Here is a 23035-nt window from a genome sequence, read left to right as displayed (position 1 = left end):
CTGATGAAGTGCTGAAAGGAGGAAGAGAAGAAGCTTCTTAAGGAATCAGAGGTCCAAATTCATTGCATCAAATTTTGAACTTAGGTTTCATATAAATCATGTTTGGTATACACAGCATTTTGTTACTTGATAGTTAGTCGACTGTTCTATAAAATGGCATTATGTCACAAATACATAGCTAGTCAATGTATGGAAGTGCCTGATGCTGTTTTAAAACTACTGGTGCCAAGCTGACTAGGTGATAGCCTCATTAACATAACATTAGCTTGCTGTATGACCAGCTCTGTTTTGTTCTGAACAAAATGTTTAAAAAGGCCCAATGTTCAAACCCAACACTTCCATTAAAGAAACTACTTTGCTAGTGTTTCTTCTATATTTATGGTTATGCATGAATTACCTGTGGTAATTTTAGTCAAGTCAATATAGGGCCATTCCAGGGCGGTAAGACCATTTCAATACAGATTTGGTGGAATCTAGAAGAGGGAACCAAGTTTAATTGGCTGAGCTTAAAAAGCAATCAGTGATAACTGGTTATTGTTTGCAGCGACATATTTGTGAACAAACAAAAAGATTAAACTCATAGCATCAGATTGCAGCTATGGTAACACAGCAATCAAACTATTAAAATGATCCTTTGCATTTTTACAAGTAATCTCGCCAATTAAGTCTTACGTTTAAAAGTTAAAATTTTAAATCTTTTAATCTACCCACGTCGAAACGATTACATCAAATTTAACACTATTCTCATTCTCAATAAGCAAATGTTGAAATCTTGTCTGAAATTGAAGGTTTTAGGGGCCCCAGGCAGCAGCTTAGGTTGATTAAGCCTTGGGTCGGTTCTGAGCCTACACCATAAGAACCTCAAACCTGACTTCAGATGTCAGACAGAATTAAAACAGCTCAACTCACAATCAATTTGTATTTTGCGTACTTCTTTAGGTAGTCACAGTGCTGATGACAGCTGGCGATAGGCTCCAGGATCTTGTTTATTTTTGGAGCACTGAAAGTCACAGACGTTTGACTTTTGGTTTAAAACTTCTTCAAACATCTTTAACTTACTTATGTATTTTAGCATAATCCAATTAAAAGAGCTCACTAATGCAGCTCATTATTGCCCTCCAGGCTTCAGTTCCCAGGTTTAATCAGTTGGTTAATAAAATAATTTAGTGTGATAATTTCTATTTAAATCTGTTAATTATTTTTCTAAGTGTTATTTGGGACACCCATAAAAAATGTGCCTCTGATATTAGTTCCACCTTAGATGAAATAAAGTGGATTTCCCTGAAATAAAATAAAAAAGCTTATGAGAATAGTTTTAATTTTTTAAACCGAATTGTTGGTGAAGCAAAGCAGGAATGACTAAAGTGAAAAACAGAGAATCTTCCAAACGGGGCTCAGCTGAAAGCTGCTCTCTCTGCTCCACTAAGCATTTGCTTTCAAACAGCGCCCTCCAGTGGTTGCTGGCCAAACTAATTCAGGAACGAATCCATTTTTGGCTGCAAAACGTTTTTATTTATTCATGTGTTTATTTATTCAAACGCAAATTGAACTGAATACAAAACCAGTGGAACTAATATTAAGCAGAAGCAAGTGAGCAGCCGAGCCGTGTGCTCAACCAGAGCAGCAGAATCAACACCACAGTGGCTCAGTAACTGGGAGTTCTCTGAGGCTTCCACTTCTGACAGTTTCAGAGCTTGTTGTATTATTCAAAAAAAAAAAGAAAAAAGAAAGAAAGAAAGAAAACTAAGGGGTTTGTATAAAATTGCCATTTTTTCTGATTTTGTTCTGATTCTGGGAAGGGACATTTGTCTAAATCTCTACAGAGTGCAGACCACACCGGGTTTGGTCTTTGGACAAATAAACAGATGCGAAGGTAACAAACCACTCAGGAAAAAGTAATTCCCATTAAACCTTTTTTTATTTTTTTGCTTTGTCTTTGTTACAATTGCAAACACTATGTTTTATTAGGATTTTATGCCAGACCAACGAACAATGGAGGCACAATGACAAAGTGGACGGAAAATGATTTTTGTCAGAAAAATAAAAACCTTAACTGACTGGTGAAAATCTCCAAGTTGCTCTGCAGACTTGCTTTTTTTGTCCGTTCCTTTTGCAAAATACATAAAGCTCAGTCACAATTTCAAGTTTTGCCAGAGATTTTAATTTAGATCTGAACTTTGACTGGGCCATTCCTACACTAACTGGGAAACACTAAACTGTTAAATTTGAGCTCTGGTTGAATGTTTTGAGCCGTTGTCTTGTTAGAAAGGGACTCTCTGCTCCAGTTTCACGTGTTTTGCAGCTTCTAACAGGCGTTCTTCCAGAAATCTGATGTATTTACTTCCCACAATCTGCCTAATAAATGTGACCTGCTAAAGAAAAACATCCACGTAGCATAATGCTGCACCAGCATGGTTTCTCCAGTGTAATGTAGAGTTTTATTTGAGGGAGTCTGGTTAAGTTGAGCTGAATATCCATGCATATGGACATCTTCAGGTTGTTATTCATAAAAGAGTTTTTTAACCTACCCATCTTTTTCACATTCACGCTCTGCTTTGTGTTGCTCTGTCACATTTAGCAGATTTCCATTACTGATTTCCAAATCCAGTACAAAGGCATAAAGCACATTCAATGTACTCAGCCAATGTATTCACAAAGAGCAAATCTCCAATGAGGCTGCAGAAGCCAAGAGCGTCCTCTACATGAGTGAAAAAGAACATTTATTTCTGCAAAATAAACCTCATTAAGGCTTAAACTTTGAGTCTTTAAATGTGAATTTTAAATCGCAAACTCAGATGGACTTAATAATACATCAAGATAATGCATAATGTACTCCCCACCACTCTTCATCGGTTTGCTATAGAGCTTTCGCTCGTTTCATTTACTGCAAATCACATCCATCTTTATCAGTGCCATATAAACACTGGCAAATGCAAATATTAGATAAAATGTCAAGGTGTTTGAATTAAAACTAAAGTATTAGCAGAAAAGAGGAATACCACTCCTACTTTAATAAAATGTTTAACTTGCAGAAGGCTGAGAAAAAAAAGGGAAAGCATAATGACTCACACAAAGCACAGACGGAAGCATATCTTTCAACTTGGAGCATGTTTTCATTTCCCATTCGCATTACATTACAGTCCTACACACTCCATTCTCACTCGCTTCCTCATGTACCTGATTTTCCTGAAAGCTTTTACAGCCTTGGATCTGCAAAGTGGCTCCTCGGCTCAATACCACCAAATGAACGGTTGCGTTTCCTCGAGCCCGTAGCTGAGAGTGGTAAAATTGAAGCAATTATCAGCAAAGTCGACTTTTAGACCCATCAACCTTGGAGGGTATGTGGAAGTGCAGCTCTGATTGCTAAATGAAAGCATTTTAAATGTGTGATGCAGCATTTCGTGGCGTAAAGTGCACAAATGAAACGCATGAGATTGTTTGTATTTTTGTACTGACATTAGCTGTAATAAACGGATACATGCAAATATACCCAGGAAGAGACCAAAACAGACACAAACATGAATCTGGTCTTGGTTTGGTCATGTCCAATTTTTTAGAGCTCCCAGACTCACATTCAATCACATTTACACAATGTTATCATATACATACTAGGGTGGGTCAATTTCAATCAGTTACTTAATTACATAGATTTAATGTGTTAAAAATGTTAACGCAATTAATCTTTTATTATTATTATTATTATTATCATTTACATACAAAAATTTTGAACTGGAACCTTTATTGTGTGTTTCTGGTACATCCGCAAATCTGACGCACAAGCTATATCTGCAAATAAATCAATGGACAACAAAATTTGGCCCATTGGGGGTTAAATTTAGCTTCAAAAACATTTTGAAGGGACACTGGAAAACACTGTCGTTGTGTTCTAGTTGTGCTAAAATGAGTTGTATTATCAGTGAAGCTGTTCAAACCTAAATTAGCATCCAGTGTCCATGTTTCTAAAAAAGTTCCTGAGACATTACTCTATAGCAGCACTATCCATGGAAAGAATACTGACTAGACAAACATTTATATTTATAGTCTTATGTCTTTCCTAGTCGTTGAAAAGTTCTATCATCTATCCATCAAGTCTCTTTATTTTCTATTCATTTATTCTTCCTTTGTGAAGAAATGTCTTATTATTTCAAATGAATGACTGTATTTATCAGTGGTGGGACTCAATTAAAAGTTTAAGTCGAATTAACCTGGTTTGTTATTAACTAGTGAAAATTAATTAATTTAGCTGAAAACCATATTGTCAAAATCTCAAAAACTTTGATTGCTCCTATATTAGCAAATATATATTAGAACCCAACTGGGACAAAAACATTTCATTTTAATCTTAGTTAAATAATCACATTTAAATAGAAAACTATACAATGACAAAATAAACATTTTCAATTCAAAAACCCAGTTTTTACTCCTAAAGTATTGAATAAATTAGACAGGAGCAACAGTATTGTTTGTTTCTAATCTGTTTTAAGTTATGCAACCATCATACTAGTGGTTAGCCAGATTTAGAAAATACTCAAATCAAACTCTAACCCCCGATTCACTGTTGCATTCCAATCAACGTCACGCTTTAAAAGCGACGTGCCGTAGCTTTGAACTCTGAGCGTGACCGTGCCCCTATCCTTAGAGTTACAGTTTTCATGCTATGTCAGAGTCCATGAGATTCAGTTGCAAACTGTATAATTCTGAAGTTGTGCAAACAATAAAGTCTCTGTCCCGCTCTTCCCACTCTGACCTTGAACACAGCAACAGTTGCGAGAGAAACGACATCCGACCAAGCGGAAACAAGCTTTTCACGCCCCCCCTCTGAGGAGTTTAAGCACAAAACGACTTCCAAGAACTTAAGAGGAGATGAAAGGAAACCTGGTGCAAAGTGCTCAGAGCGTTTCCTCAGTTTTTAAAGTCGGTACAGTAACGCAGCACTTTAATACTTACTGACGAAGACCTGGCTGCATTTATGGGAACGCCTCAAGGTCTGGTGGCTTTGGTGAAGTTGACTGCGAAGCCGCTTGCACCACTGAGACCTCAGTAAGTCGGTGAGGCCGGGGTGCCTGCGGAAACCTTTATGGTGTTTAGGAACTCCAAGCATGACGAGCACCGCAAACACCACCACCAGAAAACACCCGACCTGCATGGCGGTGTGTGTTCACTGCACAGACTCAGAGCTGTGAAACAAAAAAAAAATGTTGGTCTTTTTTCCAGTTCAGCAACTCTTAGCAGAAGAAGCAAAGAAGCACAGAGGAGATTCCACCGTTCTCCATCGTCCTAGATCCATTTCAGATATTCTTTCAAACTAAAGAAAAAAGAAAATTGAGAACTTTTAAACCAGACCTTTTCAAAAATAATCAAAACGAATTGCAAATGTTGCTATATCTCCCAATAGTAGTTCTTCCCACTGCTATTGAGATCTTCTTAGTATTTAAACCCCTGCCGGTTTCACCATCCTTCTGAATCCACTGGGATGCTAAAAGGGGGGGGACCATACACACACAGAGGACGCTGAACTTCACCATTCTGCTGCTCAATGGAGCGACTGTCTCTCATCTTCCCGGCCCATTTATCTGTGATAAGTCTCTTTTTAATATTCAAAGAGAGTTTGGGGATGTTCCGTCTTTTCCTATGATGTTTCTGTGTATGTAGCGAGCGTGGGGTTCCTGTAGAAAACACGCTGGGCTTCTTTTCAGACGTACTGGCGGTCTCACAATACCTCCTCCTCCCAAGCCCCCCATGCACCCCCTGGTCTTGAGGTGATGTGGTGACAGCCAGGCAGGGGTAAGGCAAAGCGGGCCCACATTCCCCTTTTTCCCTTGTGCTAAGTCTATTTCATGGCTTTCATTTCCATCCCACTGAGCAGGATGGCATGAAACAAAACATTTCCCCTGAAAAAGATGCTGCCTGCTCAGAAGAAAAACACAACAAGCCCTTTTCCCAGTGGACAGAAACACATTTTATAACCTTGGGAAAGTGTTGCAATTTGGGATTTAACCATTTTTCTCTCAGGAATATACAAGATGGGAACTGATTATTATTTTTGTTGTCTTTTTTTGTTGTTGTTGATTTTTCCACTTGAGTCACCTTGAACAGAGAGCAGATTGTTGGAGTTCCATGTAGAGGCTTTAAACTCAGCACATGTTTTTCCCTCCAACGCGTTTAAATTTTACTACGACCACTTACCATTTGAAAATATTACCAGTCTGTTACAAGATGTTTACACAAGCTAAGAGTTACTGCAATTAAATAAATACACAAATAAACTGCAAAAATGGTACGCAAATATACATCTGGTTAAAACAATCTGTGCTCTTGTCTCGGTTGATTTGAATGCTAGGCGCTTAAATTTTTCTACTTCTTATAACTGCATGGCATTTTTTGTTCTAATATTTTATTGTATAGGGATTATCGTCAACGCCGCGCAGCATCAGCACCCAGTTTACTGCTGCCTGCAGAAAGCAAAAAAGGCATATATTATTCAAGCTACTTAAACCGTTTACAACTAGGCTACTAGATATATTTACACTGTGTCTTTTAAAGAAAAATGTTAGATATTTCATGGAGAAAAAGCCACAACTCCACTGAAGGTACATGCTCAACGTCTGCTGTCATGACTCAATCTTGTAACCATTAAACAAATTACTACATCGGTGATGAATAAAGTTAATAAATAACTGCCATGAATATGACATCAAAAACTTAAGCCCTGACTGTCAAAAAAAGGGAGTAAATCCGATAAACAACTGTCAAGCTAAAGCCCGTCACATTTGGACCCTGACACAACTCAGTGAGCACTAAGTGGAGTCTAGTCATATTTTTAGAGCATCTATGACAGAAACCTCAGTAGCTGCTGAACAACCTGACAGTTCCTGTCCGCGGTGGACAATTAGCCTGCTTCTTCAGCTATACATGAGAGCCCCAAAAAAGCATCAGTCAGAGTCCACAATCCACAGAATACATACAATTCAAACTCAGAACAAACAAAGACTCAGGCAAAAAAGCTTTTTGAAAATAAAAGTAAACTTTTATATAAATTATCTTGTTGCAAGCTTCACTGGATATTTCATGGCAATTTTTTTTAAAAGTACATTATTTGTAAAAAAAAAAAATGTAATTGACATTCTTATGTAGTACAGACATTTGTTAATATTTTCAGTCATTTGAAAAATATTCCATTGACATACCTGTTGAAGTTCAACAATGTATATCTCCAATATACAGCATAGATCTTCATCAGATTCAGACTCTGTATTGAGCTTTAAAGTCCATCTAAAACAGTCTGAAACTATTTAACTTAGTCCTAGGAGTGTCTTCTATACAGTGGATTAAAAATTTTAAAAGTGTTTAAAAGTGTTGAGCCGGTATCCCTAGCAACTGTCTTAATATTATTGCCTTCCTAGTTATCTGACAGAACTTCATCTTCCAAGACAGCTACCTTTCCTTATTGAGGGAGTTTCATGCAAAATTGACTGCTGTGACTCATTAATGCATGTTAGGGAAGTCCTTGAATCTCCTGCGGCAGCCATTCAGGGGTGTCTGAACACTCGTTCATACAATGTGTCGCCCACTTCACAAAGCTCTGCCTTAGAGCTTCAGTCTCCAGCTGAGTTCCCCGATTGCATCCCGCCCTGAGCCCCTCCAGACTAGTGGCAGCAGCAATTAGCAAACACGTGGTGAAACTGCATGTCTACTGAGCTCAACATATGAACTACAGTGATCTTAAGAACGGCTGTAAGCAGCATCATTGGACGGCATAGAGAAGCATTGTTATGATAACGTGCTGAAGGGGGAGTGTCACAAAGAGTAGGAGGTTCTTAAAGAGACAGAGGTCAATTTGAAGGTTGATCAAAGTTACATTTCTTTTGCTTTTTTTATGTACACCACATTTTCATTACAACTGAAGGTAACATGGTTACTTGATTATGTTATGAAATAGTACTATACTTCCAAAAAATACACAATATCCACACTTTAAAATCACATGGCGTCCCGCAAGATTCAGTTCCAAATCCATAATTTTTTTAAATCTATTTTTGTACTGACTAGTTTCAATTCTTTTCCTTTAACATGCAAATGATATTTAGGTGGAAAGACCTAAAGTGAATTGTCCAAGTTTCACCAGAAATAATCATTATATCTCCAGCATTTATTTCTACCTAAATCCCAACAAAACTAAGAGAATAATGAGGGTCCAATTTAAAATAGTACAATATTTTTCACCTGTGTTTCTATAACTTAAACAATAGTGGCACTTTGCCACTATTACTGAATTAGAGAAAATATAACCACAGTCTTCCCTCAGTACACTGTGATCATAAGGAGTTAAACAGTAACAACAGCTACCCCAAATTCATAAGAAAAGGTTCTTATGAATTTTTAAAAAGCAGCTCAAGGTGCTGTGGTGGCACAGTGGGTAAGCACAACACACATATGGAGACTTTAGTCCTTGACTCAGACATCACAGGTTCATGTTCTGGCCTGAATATCTTTGCTGCATGTCTTCCTCTCTGTCATTACCTGCTTTTCTGTCTAACCACTCTCAAGTAAAGGCCACTAGAGCCAATAAAACCTTTAAAAAAAGCAGCAGCTCAAAACTATTTCATTAGACTTGAATTTTTAAAAATTTTACTCTTGTTTTCTATTGTTCTTTGTGACCTTGTTTCTGTTAAAAACCACTTTATAAAGTTCACATGCCTACTTGAACATCCCAAGTAGGCATTCATAAAAACGGGGTTGGCGCTATTAAGCAGAGCACGCCAGGGGGGCCAACAGACGGCAAAATGCAAAGCAATAAGCTGCAAAACATAAACACGAGTATGAGAATCTGTTTCCCCACAATAACCTTTTCCGCTTAGCTTTCATGATTAACAATAAAGTTAAAGACAGTTCAACAAACTCTTCAGGGAACGCCCAGTTGCATCGCGCGGCGACAGTAAAAAAACGGATCATTTCAGGACGAGGAAGTGAGACAGGGGGAGGGGAAGGAGTAGAAAGAATAAAGAGAGCCGGGGCGCTTCGCAGGATGCCTGAAGTTTGGAGCGATAAACAGGCTGTTGCTGTTCCGCCTGCTTGCGCATGCTGAATCCCCTCTCTCCCTGTGTCTTTTAATGGGCCTCACATTAGCATCTGTTTAGCGTCAGGCTCGACATGGCCTGTGGAGGCTGATTAAAATAACCATCCTATCACGTAACATCCTGGCAGGAACATCAAACTGCAGTCAGATGTTGGAATCCTTGCAGCAGCAGACATTCAGGAGGTTAGCATCAGTCTTCTGCACTCTGGCAGGCAATAGAAGGTTTATTAGTTGCTTCTGTTTGAACAGTCATGAAGGGGGGTTATGCACCATATGGAAAGATGCAAAATATACACTTTTTATGCAGAAAGCCACAAGAATTTGCTATTTCTGCAGAAATCTGCAGGCATTCAGGATGAAGACTAAAGTGCTTCTTCATTAGAAACTGTATTTACATGCTGACAGCCAATCATCAGTCTTTGGTCAGTCATTAAGCAGCACACAAGCAAGTAGAGTGAATAAAAGAAACTTTTAAGTCTAAATCAAACTAGTTGAACAACAAAGTTCTGAACAGTGAAATCTCACTGTGGAAAATTCTGCAACTTTCTTTGTGTGTTTGTGTTCAAACCAGATGCTGTGGTTGTTTTAATCAACAACACACTGCGCAGAATCAGACTTCCAACAAACTATGGAGCAGAAAAAAAAAGTCTCTGAGGCTGTGATTCTTCTTAGGAAATAGATTTTGCAAATTATTATTGCTGAAAGAAATATAACCTGTAAGGAATATTTTATAGAATATAGATTTGCCATTTGCCATTAGTGTTTGGTAACTTAGCCAGCAAAAGAAAACTTGGAAATAATATTGGTAGTAAGGATAATAATTTCTATTATTATTATTATTATTATTATTATTATTATTATTAGTTAGATTTTTTGGAAAGTTCTAAGTATTCACTTATTTTTATGTGCATCTGCCATTGAACTTGATTTTCCCAACTTATGAACAATAAATAATATTTCTAATCTCCACCGTATTCAAATTAGCATTTTAAAGATATACAAAAATTACATAGGCATAAAAGCTATAGCGTATTAACTGAAGATATTTAGAGAAAGCCAAAAATAACTAGGATTTGTCTTGTTTGTCCTTTTTTAACAACACAATTTTTGAATCTCTTAAAGGGCCGGTATTTATTTACTTTCTGGTCTCATAGTGCCATTTTATAACACAAGGTACCTTCAATAGTTAAAAAATGCTTTATATATCAAAAATAACTTAAAAGAAATTTGACTTGGCAATTTGACATCTTGAAATTGGACTTCTGCCTCTTTAAGAAGCTCCTGCTCATTCAGCATGTCATCAGAACAATGCTCATCATTATTTGTGCCATTTCCAACCGTTCTTAGGAGTGTAAACTCAGCAGACCCACAGATCCACCAGAATTAAACCATTTTTTTCTATTAGTAACTGTAGATATTTTGTTTATTGAATCTGAAATCCATGTAAAATGTGAATTAGTTTCCCATACAAAGAAAATAATAAGCTAAAGTTCAATCTGGACTATGCCTCAGTTAATTGAGTTGGGGTCTTGCAATTGGAAAGTTGTTGTGTTTGATTCCAGCTGCTAATGGGCAAAAGCCCTTACCATTACCATGGAAACTAACTGAACACTTAGAATATTTCTGTTATGAATATTTCAGTGAACTATAAAGCAATATAATATCAAAACTTCAGTTGAGTGGCACTTCAAAGCCAACATTAGTGCCTAATTTCTTTGAAGATCCTGAGCAGAGGAAAAAATAAAGTAGAGCCTCCGCTCCCCTCTTTTCAGCACAGAAACTTAGACAAACAGATCTAACTGGCTCAGGCAGAACTTTACATAAAACATGTCTGTGCATGAATCATATTATCAGCAATAAAACAAGCAATGGTTTCACAGATCATCGAGCCATCAGTTTTGGCTGACAGTTATTACAGTCATTTGAACAGGGAGGGTTTGTTAGTGAGCTTACAGGGGATTTTTATGTGTTTGCTCATAAAGATAACTAAATGATCTGAAGGCTAAGGCATCTGTGCAAGAGAGCGGATGTAGATCACCAGTTAGAAGGAACACAAGTGAGAAAATTTAGAAGACTTCACAGGTATAAGATCATTATCTTGGTGTGATAATGATTTTATTTTTATATTTTATTTACAGTGGTTTGATTTTTATTAAAAGAGACCTTGTGTACACAATTAGTTTAATTCCATCCTCATATTTTTTTTTGTCTGCTCCTAACAAAACTGATGTCAATTCTCCTTCAAAATGCTATGTAAACAGTGTCTGAGCTGGTTTCAAAGGCCAAAGTGGACAAATGTACATAAAGTTAGAAGGAAGGTAAGGAGATTTCTGGTGTGGAGATTTTTTTTTAAAACAGCAGGTGAACAGTAGAGATCTATGTAAGGGAGTAAAAATCAACCAAAAGCTGATGAATGTTCTCTAAATTAGATCATCTAGATTTCACAGTTTTTATGTTTTTTCCCATATTTGAAAGATTAGCTCACATTTATTGGTGCTCAGAATGTAAATGTCTCAATTAGGATTTAACAACAAAAAAATTCCAAAGCAACACATGCAATTACTAAATACTAGTCATTTTTATAATCACAATATGATTTGAACCATATAACAGAGAGATATTTTTGCTTTAGAGTTCCACTCTGACTAAACTAATATTTAGATATAGATATCTCATGATGAGACTGGACATTCCCAGTTCAGTCTCATCACAGTTCATTTTGTCAATATGCCATTTATTCATTTGTAAACTTACAAATAATAAAATTTGCTTACATTTTTTTTCCCCTTTTAAGCGAAAAGCAAATATATAAAAATATAAAATGGCTTTATATGGGGAAAAACAGTTGAAACTACTAGATTATTTAGAACAAATAGTAGATCAAGCAAAACTAAAACTTTAGACACAGTCCTGCATACTTTTATTATTTGGTGTGGTGAGACTAATGATACATAAAATCCTTTATTATAGGTAGTTAAATGGAAATATGAAATAAATCTTAATTTGAACAAATAGTTCCTCCGTTGTTAAACAGAAAACTTTAAAACTCATTTACATAGAAAAACACGAGTTCTTTCAGTATGAAGCTGAGTGTGTTTGACAGGGCAAGAGAAGCTGATTATTAGCACTTAGCCAAACTGTATCCGCTAGTCCTCCCTATTATCATGAGGACACTGGAGATGTGAAACTGAATATTCTAATTGAATTCTCGGCACACAGTCATTGTAATTTGAAGCGTCTCAAGTCTTACCCTCTGCTCCAGTGGCTCTTCGCCACATCGCTCCAGTTGCCGACCTGACAAGAATGGCCAGCAGAGCCGCTCCTTTGAGTATGGCTACAGTAAAGCAGGGCAGATTAGGGAGATGAAAAGAAATTGGAAAGTGGAAAAAGAATCCTCCACTGACCTCTGCGAAGCTAAAGCTGGAAGGAAGCATTATGTAGGCCGTGGTTACATCTAATTGTATCTCCAGTGAATCTCTCCTCAAGGCAAATCTTGGGCTCTTTCTCTGTTGTTGCTGTGGGATTTGAACCCTGTAGCTACACGGAGATGATGTGTAAGACCGCATCCGGATAAAAGTGCAGGAATCTTTTTACTTCCTCAATCATTATTTTCTTTTTCTTCTTTCTCAACGCAAAGACCAAGCAGATGAAATGTGTAACATGAAGATGTATCACAGAGCTGGCGCTCCGTCTTTGGGGCGACATAAATAAGAGTGACGCTGTCAAGGAAATTGGTTTTCAGCAGGGAGAGACTCAAGGCCACACGTAAGGGCCTAGCGATGATAGCAACGGATAATGGGAGAACAGAGCTCTCAGTCTCGTTCATGATAAACCTGTCAACGCTAAAAAGACAATTGCATCATTGCCAGACTTCAAAACAGGAAAGCCCAATAATGCGAAGACAATATTTTACGAAATATGTAACACCAGTGCTGCATTTCTAGTCTGTTCATACCTGAATGATTATGATCTGCGATCACTTATGGTGACATCAAATTGAAGGAAAACAACAGAAGAACCCATGGCGTTTAATAGACAAAGTAAGAACATTTCCACACTCGAGGGATTGGTCAAGAGACCAATCAGCTGGGTAGCCATAAGAAAACTCATCATTGAGGCAGAGGTTGTGCTAGACTTTTTAGTTCTCCATCATTTTAAAAAAATCGGTCATGTACATCACATAAAGTAGATAAATGTACCTACATTTTTCTCCATAGCGACACAAGTTGTCACTATGGAGTTAAGTTATTGGGTCTGTGGTCCCAATAACTTATAATAAATTGCATTAAACGACTCCACTTAAATTACAAGCACTTCACTTGCTGCGGTCTGAACGCACAGTCCCTCACAAATTCCTCCTTGTCGCATCTATAGAGAAATCTGCGCTGGTTCATCAGTCTCAGTTGGATCTGCCGGATCCAAACCGATCAATTGAACTTTTTTACCCTGTGCGGTCTGGGCGTGCGCTTTTACGAGGATTTTATATTAGCTTTTTTTTCTTTTGCTTGGTTTCGTTTCCCGAAACGGACAGATGTTACATCTGCTGCACTCCTCCTGAGCGCCGCTCTCTCTCAGAGGGCAGGAGGATCGTGTTTTCCAGCTCCATTTGTTAAAAGCGCAGAGTGAGTTAAGTTTAATTCTTCGCAGAGATTGGTTGTGCAGCGCACTGAGGATGTTACGGTCTAATTCATTTCTGCACCATCATTTATTTCCTCAAGATAAACTGCAGATAAACTACAGATAAACTCTGTTTAGAATATAAATGGATTAACACAACATCTCTTTAGTTTTCTCTGGTCTGTAATGGAGACTTGAATTAAACGCACCATTTCTTGTAATTTAGATTCTGAACTAGAGGAGCTCCAAAGCGTCCGGTCCATTACTCTTCAACACGATGTCAGCTCCCGGTCAGAAAGACGCATTTAGCTCAGTGTCCATGAAATTATATTCAGAAAGGATTATTTCTTAATTGATTTTAGTTGCCTCTGTGATGAACTCTTTGCGTAAAATCTAAAATTCACACCAGTCAAGGGTGTGAATTAGAATCAGTCAAATGACCGACGGGCTTCAAATTTTCCCTTCCTTCAAAAAAATAACTGGCCAAATACAGAAAATATTCCATTAACGTGACCTCTGTATTGAGACTAACTGGGGAAAAGAGATAACATTTTCAAAAGGAGAATGAAGACTGGACTCAAAAGTGACATAAGAAGGTCATGTGGTCCAGACTTACCCTCTTCCAGGGAGATGGGGGAATCAGGGTAAGAAAAGAGGCAGATGAAGTGATATACCCATGATATCTAGTGTTTGCCATAACACAGTTGGTAAGGTCAAAGTTTGAGGTCAGCCGTCAACCTGAACACCAGGTTATTCCATCAATGGATTGTTTCTTCCCTGAGGACACGGGGATATTCTGAGATAACAATGTCAACCTTCATCAGGCTGAAAATAGACGTAAATGCCTACGAGAATCTTTGGGACTCTCCCATCATCAATATCAGATCTTGATGAAAAATGAATGCAAAACTGGACAGAAATAATTCTTGTGATATTTGCTGTGGCATCAAAACAATGCTACAGCAAAAGTGTGCTAGAGTCAAAGTTGAAGGCGGTCAAACTAAATATTAGTGTTTGAGGTCTATATTAAATGTTTTGACAGGATCAGTTTTATCACCTGTTAAAGCTCAGTCTGACAGAGACACGGTAAGCTATAACATGGTGATGTTTTCCTGAATATGCTGCAGTTGGAACGATGACTAAGACACAAAATGTGAGCTGCTTTTTAGACCACAGCGGCAACATGACTGCACAGGATGCCACCGAGGGGAGAATTAGGCTGTTTAGCCTGCAGGAATCAAAGCAGAATGAGGTCAGAGATCTGTAATGGATACAAACACAGTTAGCCCTGGAAATGTGCCAGGGAAATATTCCAGCGAGGATGTGAACAGAAGAGGTTTGTTCACAGGTGTCAGGAGCAAACGCGCAAAACTAGAAGAAAACTGGGCGGAGGTTTGCCTTCTCGGGAAGACAACGCCCCCGAACACACACTTCCACACACACTCTTTCTTTTCAATCAGAGGGTGTTGGCACCATTTTGCAGATGAACTGAAAAAACTTTCAAGATAAAGAGCAGAGTGAAGTGAAGCTAGCCCCCTCACCTTCAAATCAAAACCAAACTGGTGTCAGACATTTTTGTTTTTGTTTGTGTCGCTATTCTTTTAAAGATTGTCAAGAAAATCCGAGATCATCCCACTTCCCCATGCTGGAGATTTTAGTTTAACAGTAAAAATAAATAAAGTTATCTTTAAAATTAATTACTCAAGTAAAATCTAGACCCAACATTAGACTTAAATGTCAATAAAATCAATTTGGTTGTGTGTGTTGTTTCTGTCTCCTGCAAACTTTGCTTTAATTCTACTTTTTTCTATCTAATCATAAGAAATCATAGTCAAGACAGAGAGAGTCTTGACACAGGAAAAGCAGTTTCCTGGAAAAAGAGGAAGTAAGTTTCCAGCCTGCAGATTTATAAAAATAGTTCAGACTATTACTTAGCATGAAAGTTTTAAAGAAAGAAATCTAAATATTGTGAGTAATTGGATAAGATTCAAAGTAAAATACTTATATTAATATTGGTTTACTTGTAATAATACTTACACTTACACTTACATTAGTGGGAACTCTTACAAGTAAAACAAGTAACTGTAACTTTGATATCAAATAATAAGAATCATGAATTATTCTTGGTTTCTTTACAGAAAACATTTGTAATAACTCACATTAAGATTATACTAAGAGTAACTGATAAATTATGGTTATCATAACATTATAAAAGAATGATAAATCAGAGAAGTAAAAGAAGTTATAAATGGGATTTTTACTCTGAACTTGAAATGTTATAAATGTGATTTTTACTCTGAACTTGAAATGGTGTCAAAGGTGTAACTGCAATTAAAGATCACTGATGTTGGAGGTAGATTGTAGGTGAAAGGTTAAGGGGAAAAAGAGGAACTAACAGGAGAGCAGAGATGGTCAACACCTTATTTGGAAACAGGTTGTTGAGCAAAAGTGGGGTGTGGGTGCGACTTTAGCAACTCTCGGTGCGAAGATGTGAGTTTGGAGGATGCAGTTGCTCCTTTTCTCAGAAAAGGAGTCGTGTCCTACGTGCCTGGGTCAAAGTGACCCAGGTCACAAGTGTCACAGGTGCATTATTTCGCAACCTTCAACAGTAACCAGGGCGAAGGCCTGAGCTAAGAGTTGGGGCCTGGTTGCGCAGTCATGAGGATGTGCTTACAGATGTTCTTTTTCTATAAAAATGCCTAGGAGACTGCTACAGCTTTGTGTGTTGATTAATAGTGATTGCTTAATGTGTAATCTCTGTATTTTAGTATGTTTTCTGTAACGATGAACCAAAATCAAATAATCTAATGTAATGAATTGATGTTTTATATAAAACAAACTTTATTGATTAAAGTTAATTATATGGAAAAGTATAGAATCAAAGAAAGAGAAGGAAGGCTGAGGTGGGTGCAAACTGCAAATGTCAGAACATGAGAGTGGGTTTAGTTGTGCAACTGCCAGGTCACAAGTATGCCTGCCACTTGAGAAAGTTTCCAACAGTCGCAGGTGTCAAAAGCACGTTATCTCGCAACAGGGTCAATATGACCCAAGTCACGAATGTCACCAGAGTGGTGTGCAATCTCCCACAACGGTTGGGGCCTGAGTGTAGAGGCGGGCAAACGCAAGCAGCACCCCTGCTCTCTCTCTCTCTATCTGGGGTACATGCCCACAAGTGCAGAAACGTATAAAAATGTGAGACCGAGGTGATACGGTGTTCTTCGTCGCCTACACAAGTGTGGTAAGAAGACCAGCAGAGGACTACGCCCTGAACCAAGAAAAGCGCCTCACAAGGAGGACAACGGAGCTCCTCACGCCGGACCAAAGGCGAGATCCACCGACCCACTGCCTTGGTTCCTCATTAGATTTCCAAACTCTGCACTCTACCCAGCGATTTCAAAATCACATCGCAACGGACTTGGGGAACTGAACAAAAGTCACAGGATCGACCAAGAGCTGTTCGGCTGGACGAAGCAGACAGTTCATTTTGTTTCGGTTCCAAAGAGGATTTATGATTCAAAGTCAAAGACTCTGACCAAGGACTACAAGGACTCCTGTTGCCAAGATCCGATACCATCGATGGGTATGAGTTGTGCCACACCCCAAAGCCTATTCGATAGATAGATGACAGTGTAGGGAGGTTGTTAGGTAAAGGTTGAATTGATCTAAACTATATTGATTTTCTTTGTATGGTAATCACAAGTAAATTCTGTATGCCTGTCATTTTCCCTGCTAAAGCTTGCTTAATAAATACATATATCTTAAAAATTCTGATTAGGTTGTGGACATTGAAATTAATTGAGTCATTTGAGTTAAAGTTCTTCTATTTATAGTAAAATCAGTATGCATGATTCTAGTAATGTGGTGGCTTCAGACTTTCCTTTGGTGAGAGTAAAATAATGACCCTGGGACTTATATCTTAGTCACTAAAAATTATCTAGCCGTTACCAAGTGCACGTTACGACAGGAAGAGAACTACCGTTAACAGAAGTGGTTATTGGAATTATGCAGCTGTGAAGGCTACTCGGTTGATTGTTCCTTAACTGGAAAGGGTCATAACTTCTGGATAAGGAGGTAGTTAGTGCTAGACGAATCTCTTCCGCCACCAGTTTAAACAGATTATCTCCTATAGACTTTGTTCAGGGTAAGACCCGGGTCTTAGAGATTTTCCGGACCTGTTAGACAGAGAACTGGTTCAGTAGTCAGCCCGAGGAGTTGTGAGGAGAGGGCGGGGCTGGCTATTGCGCAGTAACAAACAAGATATAAATGAATGTTTTCAGACACCATCAAAGGTTTGGGCTGGTTAGTGCAGCAAACATTTTAGTTCGTCCCCCTATTGTTTTAAACATTTCCAAAGGTCACCAAAGGTCAACCATACCCCCTCGCCACACATACACACATTTAGCACAAACCATTATAAACCTATGACAGTTAATTTATCTAAATTTTATTTTGCTATGTTAATATAGGGGGGAGAGGAATTTTGTACATTTTATAAACTTGTTGACCTTTGATGACCTCTGGAAACATTTATTATCTTTAAAATGATAGCAACACGCTGCACAGTGGCGCAGTTGGTAGCACTGTAAGAAGGTCCTGGGTTCGATTCCCGGCCCAGGGTCTTTCTGCATGGTGTTTCCATGTTCTCCCTGTGGGTTCTCTCCGAGTTAGGAGATCTGTCCACTCTCAGGTTAATTGGTCTCTCTAAATTCTCCCTAGGTGTGAGTGTGTGTGTGCATGCTTGTGTGTCCTGTTTCTGTGTTGCCCTGCGACAGATTGGCGACCTGTCCAGGGTGACCCCGCCTCTCGCCTGGAACGTTAGCTGGCGATAGACACCAGCAACCCTCCTGACCCCATTAGGGACCAGGGTGGTAGAAAATGGATGGATGGATGAAGCAACACAGGTGAAAGTTTTTGCTGCACAAATATTGCACAGTTGATTGACACCATATCCCGTTTGATTTGGTAAATGTGCACTGGCTGGTTGACCTTTGATGACCTCTGGAAACATTAGGTGTAAAATGACAGCGGCACAAACAGGGAAATTAATTTATATCAATTTAGTTTCCTTTTGGGGCGTTATGTGGTGGGGTAGGGGATAGTGCAACCCACATTGGGAGGCCTTGAGTCTGGTTCGTCGCTGGTTCGATTCCCGGACCCCACCGACATTTGCCGCATATCCTCCCCCCTCTCCTTCCCCCCTTCCTGTCAGCCTACTGTCATATAAGGGACACTAGAGCCCACAAACAGACCCCCTGGTGGGGGAAAAAAAATATTTAGTTTTCTTTTAGCCATTTTTTTTATCTTGAAAATGATAATGAACGGAAATCTTTGCTGCACAAACGCTTCACACCAGTTTCATTTAATTTGAAGAAGGTGGGAGGCCAACTTCACTCAGGTCTACTAAAGGCAGATCATAAAACACTTTCCCCTAGAACTATGGCAAAAGGAGGCCAGAATTTGTTTTTTAACTAATATAAAAGCTTTCTAAAGGGTCTATGTACTTCAGTTCAGAAGTGGTATTACCAATGTTCTCTCTTTTATTCCTACCCCCCCAAAAAAAACCAACAAAAAAAAACACATGACCTGACACTGAGCGATGTCTTTGACACTTCCCAGTCTCTTACAATAAATCTCGATTTTCTTCCACTCCTTCTTTGCACATCCCTCCTTCTGATCTGCTTTGCAGCAGTCTGGACCCCGTCTATTCTGGAGCCAATGCGTGATGACAGTGCGGCAACCTTCGCTTCCCTCTCTTCCTCCCTATGTTCTTATCTCCGTAGCCTGACAAATAGAGCTGCTTCTCTGAAGTTGCCGTGCCTTTGTGATGTGTCACATGCATGATGGTAGCTGTCAGAGGAGAGGGAGGATACGGGCGCTGATGTGTTCTCTGAAGTAATACTCGGCCTTTCATGTCGAGGCAGAAGAACCAAAGAGCTGTCTCTCCCCGCTGCCCCTCGTGTGCCTCCCCGCCTGCCTGCCAAGAGACAGCTAGCAAAGTTTAAAAATGTGAGAAGCACTCGCTAATCCGCCGCGCTTCACATGGGTCACTCTCATTTATTATGAATGGGAAGTTCTGCGCAGAGCTCTTTGATATCGGGAAACAATTATGAGCTGGGACCAATAAAAACCCTTTTAATGTAGTGCAAACTTTAGGTCAGCATGATAACATTCGCTGTGGGTTGTTAGTCCCAAATGAGTGCTATTAAACACTTACAAGCTTTTCCCCCCAAAACTTAGCCAGATGTTTTTAGCTGTAGAATAAATATGGATGCACCGATCCGCTTTTTTCACTTCTGATGCAGACGCAAGAGGTTTTGTATTTGCTGAGACTGACCCCAAACAGAAAGACTAAATTGACTTAAAAATGTTTTCCTGTTTTTCTTTTAAACGCAGACCTAAATGTGCTGAAATCTGCACCAGAACAGCTCATTTCAATACACCAACATCTTCACAAGCTTGGTCAAACATGTAAAAGCAACTTTAGCTCAGTGAGTTCAAAAAGGAGTAGAAACCGAAGCTGACCAAAACTACAGGCTGAACATAAAAAAACTGCAACTTCTCTTCTTTCAAATGATTCAGAAACTGCAATTATTAGTTGTCAGATAAATAATAAAGCACAATGTCGCTTTATTATCTATAATAATAAGCATAATAATTGATATTAATATTGGATCAGTGGATCTCTGATTAAAAATAATGCCATATTTGCAAGACCACAACAAAAACTTGTGCAGGAGAGAAGAATCATTTTATAGGTGTTAAACCTTTAACCATGAAGGACACAAACCGAATAAAAGTGAGGAGACCTAAATGATTTTTCTGTCAGCTGTCAGGATTACCAGCACATTCCAACAAGCGAGTCGTCCTCCTACAAATGGAGCCTCTGGCAGCAGAGCACATCGGCCTATCAGACGCATGTATTAGGGCGCATTAGTCTCATTTCCAATTCACTGACCGGGTCGATTGCCTTCATTTTCTTGCACAGATGGGATTAAATGGCCAGATTAAAGGTGAACTCTTGGCACCGTGCATTGGACAAATTTATGGTTCTTAAAATGAACATGAGGGCATTAAGTCAGAAATTATGTTTTGATCCAAAAAAAAAAACCTCATTCAAGGTTGTTTTTATTATTTTTTTTTTTAATAAAATGACTGAAGCTGTGAGTGGAAAAACAGGAACACTTCAAAAGCCAGAAATTACATTTGAGTGTTATTAAAAAATGTGTCATTTGACTTAAGAGAAACTGCATCTTTTGTGGTTAACAATAGAAATATGAGGAATTAGGCTAATCAGGCTAATCACCACTTTTATCTACAGTTGCAGAAAATATAGAATATATGTGGCTCATGCAATAAAAAAAACCCCACCAGGTTTTGCTCAGTCATATTTGAAATTATCTGTATTTTTCATTTTTAAGGGTTTAAATTAAATTAGGCTTTCTATTGGCAGTTCAAATTGCTGGATCTTGTGAAATTACAGTAATAGGAGATCTTTTATTTTTTTTTTTTTTTTTTTTTTTTTGTTTTTTTTTTTTACTTTTGATGCTGTCAAGCAATTATACAAAAAGCTGGCCCTTGTACGTGCTCTGAGTTCATTTAGATTTAGATTACCTCTTTCTGTTGGAGGCAGTGTGAGGTCCCGTAAATCACCCTGGGCTGTGGGCTTCCTCATTGTGGTAAAACACCTTCCCCTTTCATTGTGATGGAAAGAGGCCAGAAACTCTCAATGAAAACACATGTCATCCACAGCCGTCTGCAGACTCGGGTCCTTTGTGCTCACGTTAATGTATGCCAGTGATTCTGTAGGGTGAGAACCTGTTTCCTGCATCCTGACTCACCCTCCATGTCTCCAGAGACACATCTGCAGAAGTGTTAAGCCTTTCTAGAAATTAGCACTTTCAAAAATGAGAACTCCACAGACCTAAGCCAGATGCAGAATTTTTTACACATTCCATATTAACTAGTCACTGCTGTTACTAATGCAAAAAAAGTGGGAGATTTCTGAGGGGTGTGAAACACATTTTCATTTTGGGCCATATCAAAAGTCTGAATGTTCTTAAAGGGGCGGTTGTGCCAGAATGTATTGATAAAACCCAATAAACATATCAATAAATATCTGTTTGGTTCAGCATTGAGTAAGCGTGTCTTCAAATGAAATATTATTGAACATATTTTCACACTGGTCTGTCCATCCAGGATTTCGTGATTGTTTTTGCGGGTTTTAAAATCAAAACAACAAAAATATTTGTGAGGAATTTTTACGATATTTGTGCTTCTGTCTGTTGTTAAACGTGACATTTTATTAATCGCTGTATTGGCAATTAAACTGACTAATAGACTGTAACTTGACATCAAATAAGACTGAGGCAAAACTGAATGTTTTTGGCCACTTTTGAGAAACATTTCCAGTAAATTTAGAAAAACAAATGTCAATGTCAAAGTCAATTTTATTTATGAAGCACTTTAAAAATGAGTGGATCTGTTGAATTTCCGTAAATTTAAATATTTTTGAAAAACTGGAGGGACTTATTAATGTCATTTGGAGTCTAGAGGGCCACATAGAAAGCTACAGGGGGACAGATTTTGACCTTGACTTTGGCACATTTTCTAGACCTTTTAAGACTATAATGAAACACAAAAGTGCCTTGCAAAAAGACCCAACTATACCAATCATAGTTTTTGTCACATTACAACCACAAACTTCAATGTATTTCGAATTTCATACGATAGACCAACACAAAATAATACAGAATTATACAAAGGAAGGAAGATACATGATTGTCAATGTTTTATGAATGAAAGTCTGAAAACTGGTGTATTCAACTTTTGTATTCAAAAGCCTGGAACAAGACTTTGTTCTACTACTTTTCATTGCAATTACAGCTGAAAGTCTTTTGAAGTCTCTCTCTCTCTCTCGCCGTCTCAAGTCTTCTAAAGCCTCTAACAAGTTTTTTTCCAGGATTGTTTCATCCGAGTAGAACATCTCCTTCAGCGTGTTGTGGCAAAACGCAAACAGCATGTCTTAGCACTTCCTTTCAACTAACACTTTCATATAAGTCACACAGATTTGTGTGTTGAGGCACAAATCTGTTTAACTGTCCAGTTGACAGATGCTTCAATTTGAGCTGCAGCTCCTCCAAAGTTCCCATGAGCTTATTTCTGATCAATACTCTCCTAACCTGGCTTGTCTGGGTGGATTTCAGGTTGTGCATTCAGTTTCCATTTTGAGATTATAGACTAAACATTAGCTACTGTGGTCAAAGCTTGAGCTATTATTTTGTAATCTAACAGAGCTTCAAATGTCTCCACAGCTTTGACCTGTGTGTTGTCTTTGTCCTTGGT

The 23035-nt window shown here is 38.4% G+C and overlaps 1 protein-coding gene across 5 annotated transcripts in view; it reads right to left on the bottom strand.

The window, feature by feature from the left end:
• Positions 1-23035, bottom strand: part of robo1 (roundabout, axon guidance receptor, homolog 1 (Drosophila)) — a 438436-nt gene that overhangs the window by 185643 nt on the left and 229758 nt on the right. The gene's annotated exons all lie outside the window — the stretch shown is intronic.

Source organism: Gambusia affinis, linkage group LG06 (genome assembly GCF_019740435.1).
Source record: "Gambusia affinis linkage group LG06, SWU_Gaff_1.0, whole genome shotgun sequence".
NCBI classification, from domain to species: Eukaryota; Metazoa; Chordata; class Actinopteri; order Cyprinodontiformes; family Poeciliidae; genus Gambusia; species Gambusia affinis.
Note: the sequence above shows the minus strand (reverse complement) of the source record. Positions and strands in the feature narration are given on the sequence as shown.